The following is a 7,500-nucleotide window of genomic DNA, read 5'->3' on the forward strand; positions in this document are numbered from 1 at the left end:
TGGAACCCAGGCTGGACCTCCATATCTCAGTATCGATGATGACACGCTGGCCAGAAGACGCCTCTTGCCACTGCTGGGACCAGCGTTGTTCGGCATGATTCTAGCTATCGCGTTGATGGCCTTCGAAGCCTTCTCACAGGCATATTCGACGTGGCTGTTGAAGTTTAGCCGGTCATCGATCATCACTCCCAGGTATTTTAACACACGCTTCGAGGCTATGGTGTGCTCCCCGACGGTGATTTCTGCCCGCTGTACCGCTTTACAATTACTGACCAATAACACTTCCGTTTTGTGGTGGGCTATTTGCAGCTTCGCTCCTTTCATCCAGTTACCAATCATGTCGATTGCCTCGGTTGACAACACTTCCACCTCTTCCAGCGTCTCGCCTGTTACCGTCAAGACGACGTCGTCCGCAAAGCCAACGATCTCAACTCCTTTGGGCAGTTTCAGCGTTAGCACGCCGTTGTACATCCCGTTCCAGAGCGTTGGACCAAGGATGGAGCCTTGTGGAACTCCCGCTGTGATCCTAATCGATCTCTGTCCCATGTCTGTCTCGTAGACCAGAACCCGGTTCTGGAAATAACTCCTCAGGATCCTGCACAGGTAGTCAGGAACCCTCATTCTATGCAGTGCTTCGGCGATGGCCTCCCAGCTGGCGCTGTTGAACGCATTCTTGACGTCGATCGTTATCACGGCGCAATATCGATCTCCTCTCCGCTTCTGTTTGGACGCCTTTTCAGCTCTCTCGACCACTGTCCGAATTGCATCCACCGTCGATCTCCCTTTCCGGAATCCGAACTGCCTCTCCGACAATCCGTGCTCACTCTCCGTGTATTTCGTCAGCCTGTTTAGGATGATCCTCTCCAAGAGTTTTCCGAGTGTATCCAGCAGGCATATAGGCCTGTATGATGCTGGATCTCCCGGCGGTTTTCCTGGTTTCGGCAGCAACACTAGCTTCTCAGGGTTATTCTGCGTGGCGTATGAGGTGAGACGCCAATTGTCACCTCGCAGTCACATGACTCTTCTCACTCTATTCCGACAGTCGACTCGGGTGAGGTGAGAGGTTCATTCTTAGGTGAGTTGCAAAGCGACTCGGTGTTCATTCACCGAAATGTCAGTTTGCTTTGTTTTCCGAAGAAGGCCCATGCAGTTTTTGTTGGTTCATTTGTCAGTTTAATCGCAGGTTTTTATTTTTTACTATGAACATGCGTTCGAGTCGTATTTCATGTCAAACAAGATAGATTAAATATTTTATTATTTTCTTAAACATAATCCGCGTTCACATGTTCGAAATCATGCATAAAAACATCATTTAAATGGATTGAAAATGTTCGGCCTGTGCTAGACCCTTTCAGTTTTGGCTGTTTGTTGTTTTCGGTTGCGGACGAAGATTTTTTTTTCCAATCGTGGTTTTTTTTTTAATTAGGGTCCAGGTTCCAGTGTATTCCTCCATCTACGAACCACACCGGCGGTTCGTAAATCGAAATAGACGTAAAAAACATTATTTGCGATTTATTTCCTAAAAAGTTTTTGGAAAATTTTGTCGAATACCGCACAAAATGGGTATTTTTTGGTATCTGGGTGACGTACGGGGACCGGAAATCAACGCCTGACGTTATTTTTATTTCAATATGGCGGCTTCCGGTTAGAGAAAAGCTGGGAAGTACTGCAAAATAACCAACAACATGGGTATTTTTGGAATCTTGGTGACGTGTAGGGACTGGAAATCGATGTCTGAAGCCTTTTTGAAATTCAATATGGCTGCTTCCGGTGCGAGAAATAATTGTAATTTCTGTCAAATACCCCTCAATATGGGTATTTTTGGAATCCGGGTGACGTGTAGGGACCGGAAATCGATGTCTGACGCCATTTTGACATTCAAGATGGCGGCTTCTGGTTAAAGAAAAACTTGGAAATTCGGTCAAGTACCCCTCAATATGGGTATTTTTGGAATCCGGGTGACGTGTAGAGACCGGAAAACCATGTCTGTCGTCCTTCTGAAACTCAATATGGCGGCTTCCGGTTAGTGAAAAACTGGGAAATAATGCCAAATTACCCACAATATTGGGTATTTTTGAAATCTTGGTGACGTGTAGGGACCAAAAAACCATGTCTGACGCCTTTTTGAAATTCAAGATGGCGGCTTCCGGTTAGAGAAAAACTTGGAAATACTACCAAATTACCCACAATATGGGTATTCTTGGAATCGGAATGACGTGTAGGGACCGGACATCGATGTCTGAGGCCATTTTGAAATTCAAGATGGTGGCTTCCGGTTAGAGAAAACTTGGGAATTCTGTCAAATACCTCACCATATTGGTATTTTTGTAGACGGGGTGCTGTGTAAGGACCCTTAATCGATGTCTGAGGCCATTTTGAAATTCAATTTATGAAATTCTGTGAAATACCTCTCAATATGAGTATTTTTGGAGTCTTGATGACGTGTAGGGACCGGAAATCGATGTCTAAAGCTTTTTTGAAATCCAATATGGCGGCTTCCGGTTAGAGAAAAACTGGGCAATACTGCCAAATTACCCACAATATGGGTATTTTTGGAATCGGGGTGACGTTTAGGGACCGGAAATCGATGTCTAACGCTTTTTTGAAATCCAATATGGCGGCTTCCGGTTAGAGAAAAACTGGGCAATACTGCGAAATTACCCATAATATTGGGTATTTTTGAAATCTTGGTGATGTGTAGGGACCAAAAAACCATGTCTGACGCCTTTTTGAAATTCAAGATGGCGGCTTCCGGTTAGAGAAAAACTTGGAAATACTACCAAATTACCCACAATATGGGTATTTTTGGAATCGGGGTGACGTTTAGGGACCGGAAATCGATGTCTAACGCTTTTTTGAAATCCAATATGGTGGCTTCCGGTTAGAGAAAAACTGGGCAATACTGCAAAATTACCCATAATATTGGGTATTTTTGAAATCTTGGTGATGTGTAGGGACCAAAAAACCATGTCTGACGCCTTTTTGAAATTCAAGATGGCGGCTTCCGGTTAGAGAAAAACTTGGAAATACTACCAAATTACCCACAATATGGGTATTTTTGGAATCGGGGTGACGTTTAGGGACCGGAAATCGATGTCTAACGCTTTTTTGAAATCCAATATGGTGGCTTCCGGTGCGAGAAAAACTGGGCAATACTGCATAATTACCCACAATATTGGGTATTTTTGAAATCTTGGTGATGTGTAGGGACCAAAAAACCATGTCTGATGCCTTTTTGAAATTCAAGATGGCGGCTTCCGGTTAGAGAAAAACTTGGAAATACTACCAAATTACCCACAATATGGGTATTTTTGAAATCGGAATGACGTGTAGGGACCGGAAATCGATGTCTAAAGCCATTTTGAATTTAAGATGGTGGCTTCCGGTTAGAGAAAAACTTAGAAATTTTCTCAAATATTGCACCATGGGTATTTTTGATGTTGGGGTTACGTGTAAGGGCCGGAAATCGATGTCTGCGGCCATTGTGAAATTAAACATGGTGGATTCCGGTTGGAGAAAAACTTGAAAATTAAGTCAAATTCCTCTCAATGTGTGTATTTTTGGAATCTTAATGAAGTGTAAGGACTGGAAACCCATGTCTGATACCATTTTGAATTCCATATGCCAGCTTTCGGTTAGAGAAAAGCTGGGAACTACTGCCAAATTATCCACATTATGGGTATTTTTGGAGTCTTGATGACGTGTAGGGACCGAACATCGATGTCTGGCGTTTTGAAATTCAAGATGGCTGCTTACGGCAAGAGAAAAACTTGTAAATTCTCTCAAATACCTAACAATATTTGTATTTTTAGAGTCGGATTGACGTGTAAGGACCTAAAATCGATGTCTGCGGCCATTTTAAAATTAAAGATGGCGGCTTCCAGTTAGAGAAAAAATTGGAAATTTTGTCAAATAACCCTTATCTAGGGGTATTTTTGGAATCGGGGTGACGACCAGAAATCCATGCCTGGCGTCATTTTGATATCCAAGATAACGGCTTTCGTTTAAATAAAACTGGGATATTGTCAAATACACCACATTATGAGTATTTTAGGAATCTTGGTGACGTGTAGGGACCGTAAATTAATGCCTTTTTTATATTCAAGATGGTGGCTTCCAGTTACAGGAAAATTGAAAAATACTATGAAATACCCCTCAATATGGGTATTTTTGCAATCGTGGTGATGTTTACAGGCCGTAAATGCATGGCTGACGACATTTTGAATTCAATATGGTGGCTTTCCGTTAGCAAAAAACTTGCAAATTCTGTCCAATATGGGTATTTTTGGAATTGGAGTGGCGTGTATGGACGGAAAACCCGCCTGTATTTTTCTATTTTTCTGTGACCGGAAGGCACCATATTGAATTTCAAAATAGCATCAGACATGGATTTCTGGACCCTACATGTCACCCGATTCCAAAAATATTCATATTGTGGTGTATTTGACAGTGTTTCCAAGTTTGTCTTCTATCGGAAGCCACCAGATTGAATTCAAAATGGCCTCAGACATCGATTTCCTGTCCCTACACGTCATCCCGACTGCAAAAATACCAGTTTTGTGGGGTATTGGCAGAATTTCCCAGTTTTTCTCCAACCGGAAGCCGCCATATTGAATTTCAAAATATCTTCAGACATCTATTTCCGGACCCTACACGTCACCAAGATTCCAAAAATACTCATACTTTGGGTAATTTGGTAGTAATTCCCAGTTTTTCTCGCACCGGAAGCCGCCATATTGAATTCAAAATGGCGTCAGACATCGATTTCAGGTCCCTACACGTCACCCCAATTTTGAAAGTACCCATATTGAGAGATATTTGACAGAATTTCCAAGTTTTTTTTTAACCGGAAGCCGCCAGCTTGAATTTCGAAATGGCCTCAGACATCGATTCTGGACCCTACACGTCACCAAGATTCCAAAAATACTCACACTTTGGGTAATTTGGCAGTAATTCCCAGTTTTTCTCCCACCGAAAGCCGCCATCTTGAATTCAAAATGGCGTCAGACATCTATTTCCGGACCCTATACGTCACCCCAATTCTAAAAATACCCATATTGAGGGGTATTAGACATAATTTTCAAGTTTTTCTCCAACCGGAAGCCGCCATCTTCAATTCAAAATGGCCTCAGACATCGATTTCCGGTCCCTACACGTCACCAAGATTCCAAAAATACTCCTACTGTGGGTAATTTGGCAATAATTCCCAGTTTTTCTCCCACCGGAAGCCGCCATCTTGAATTCAAAATGGCGTCACACATCTATTTCCGGACCCTATACGTCACCCCAATTCTAAAAATACCCATATTGAGGGGTATTTGACATAATTTTCAAGTTTTTCTCCAACCGGAAGCCGCCATCTTGAATTCAAAATTGCCTCAGACATCGATTTCCGAACCCTACACGTCACCAAGATTCCAAAAATACTCCTACTGTGGGTAATTTGGCAATAATTCCCAGTTTTTCTCCCACCGGAAGCCGCCATCTTGAATTCAAAATGGCGTCAGACATCTATTTCCGGACCCTATACGTCACCCCAATTCTAAAAATACCCATATTGAGGAGTATTAGACATAATTTTCAAGTTTTTCTCCAACCGGAAGCCGCCATCTTGAATTCAAAATGGCCTCAGACATCGATTTCCGAACCCTACACGTCACCAAGATTCCAAAAATACTCCTACTGTGGGTAATTTGGCAATAATTCCCAGTTTTTCTCCCACCGGAAGCCGCCATCTTGAATTCAAAATGGCGTCAGACATCTATTTCCGGACCCTATACGTCACCCCAATTCTAAAAATACCCATATTGAGGAGTATTAGACATAATTTTCAAGTTTTTCTCCAACCGGAAGCCGCCATCTTGAATTCAAAATGGCCTCAGACATCGATTTCCGAACCCTACACGTCACCAAGATTCCAAAAATACTCCTACTGTGGGTAATTTGGCAATAATTCCCAGTTTTTCTCCCACCGGAAGCCGCCATCTTGAATTCAAAATGGCGTCACACATCTATTTCCGGACCCTATACGTCACCCCAATTCTAAAAATACCCATATTGAGGGGTATTTGACATAATTTTCAAGTTTTTCTCCAACCGGAAGCCGCCATCTTGAATTTCAGATTGACTTCAGACATCGATTTCCGGTCCCTAAACGTCATCCCGACTCCAAAAATACCAGTTTTGTGGGGTATTTGGCAGAATTTCCAAATTTTTCTCAAACCGGAAGCCGCCATATTGAATTTTAAAATGGCCTCAGACATGGGTTTCCGATTCCTACACGTCACTCCTATTCCAAAAATACCCATATTGAGGAAGCCGAAGAAACAAAAAAAAATTGATTGAAACAAATTTAGAAGAATAAATTACCGACAACCGCAACCATCGCTTATAGAACTCTAAGGTTTTCCTTCCAGTCGACTGCAGCGGAGGTTACGACTCTTGTCACTTAAAATCGTCACTTCAGTACGACTTTTGTCACCCAAATACGACTGTGAGAATAAGGTGAGAGTTCATCGGGTTCATCCCAAGTGACTCTTCTCACCTCACTCGCCAGCTGGAATCGGGTGACACGAGTGACTCGAGTCGTCTCACCTCATTCGCCACGCAGAATAACCCTGTCTGTATCTTCCACCTGTCAGGGAAGTGACCCTCGTTCAGGCATTTCTGCAGCACCATCCTGAACATGTCCGGGGATGACTGGATCGCCGCTTTCAACGCTACGTTGGGGATTCCATCCAGACCGGGAGCTTTCTTCACCTTCAATCCTTTCGCCACTACTACGAGCTCCTCGTTGGTGATTTCGACGTTATCTCCCTCTCCTTCTCCGTACGGTGTAGGTGGCCAGGTTGTTGGGTCGTGCTTCGGGAAAAGTCCTTCCACGATGACTTTCAGCTTCTCTGGGCACATTTCAGCGGGCATCGTTGGACCTCTGGTCTTCGCCATCACGACTCGGTATGCGTCGCCCCAGGGGTTGGCATCAGCGTCTCGACACAGCTCCTTAAAACAGTTCGACTTGCTCTGCTTAATCACTCGTTTAAAAGCGGCCCTGGCCGCTCGAAACACTTCTCTTCGTTCCTCTCTGTCTGCTTCCGTTCTTGCTCTCTGAACACGTCTTCTGGCTCTGAGACAACTAGCGCGGAGAGTACTAAGTGCCTCGTTCCACCAGTAGATTGGACGCCGTCTGTTATTTGGCTCCAGTTTCCTCGGCATGGTCGTGTCACATGCTCTCACTAACGTTTCTGTCAGCTCGTCCGCATTTAGATCTACGGGACTCCCGTCCACACGAAGGGCCTTATTACGGGTGTCACTACACGGTGATAAGGAAGTGATACTCATAATAAGAGCCGTGATTGCCGTACAAATCAAATGGGAATCACTTCACCGTGACGACAAGTGACAAGTTTTCACCGTGAAGTGACATCCGTAATAAGCCCCGAAGTGCCTCAACGAACAAATCCTTGTCGAAAGCTTTCGTCTTCCACTTTCGGTCACAAGTTC

The sequence above is a fragment of the Ochlerotatus camptorhynchus genome, unplaced genomic scaffold (assembly GCF_037179485.1).
Source record: "Ochlerotatus camptorhynchus isolate MF236.1 unplaced genomic scaffold, CSIRO-AGI_Acam_v1.1 ptg000169l, whole genome shotgun sequence".
Classification (NCBI taxonomy): Eukaryota; Metazoa; Arthropoda; class Insecta; order Diptera; family Culicidae; genus Ochlerotatus; species Ochlerotatus camptorhynchus.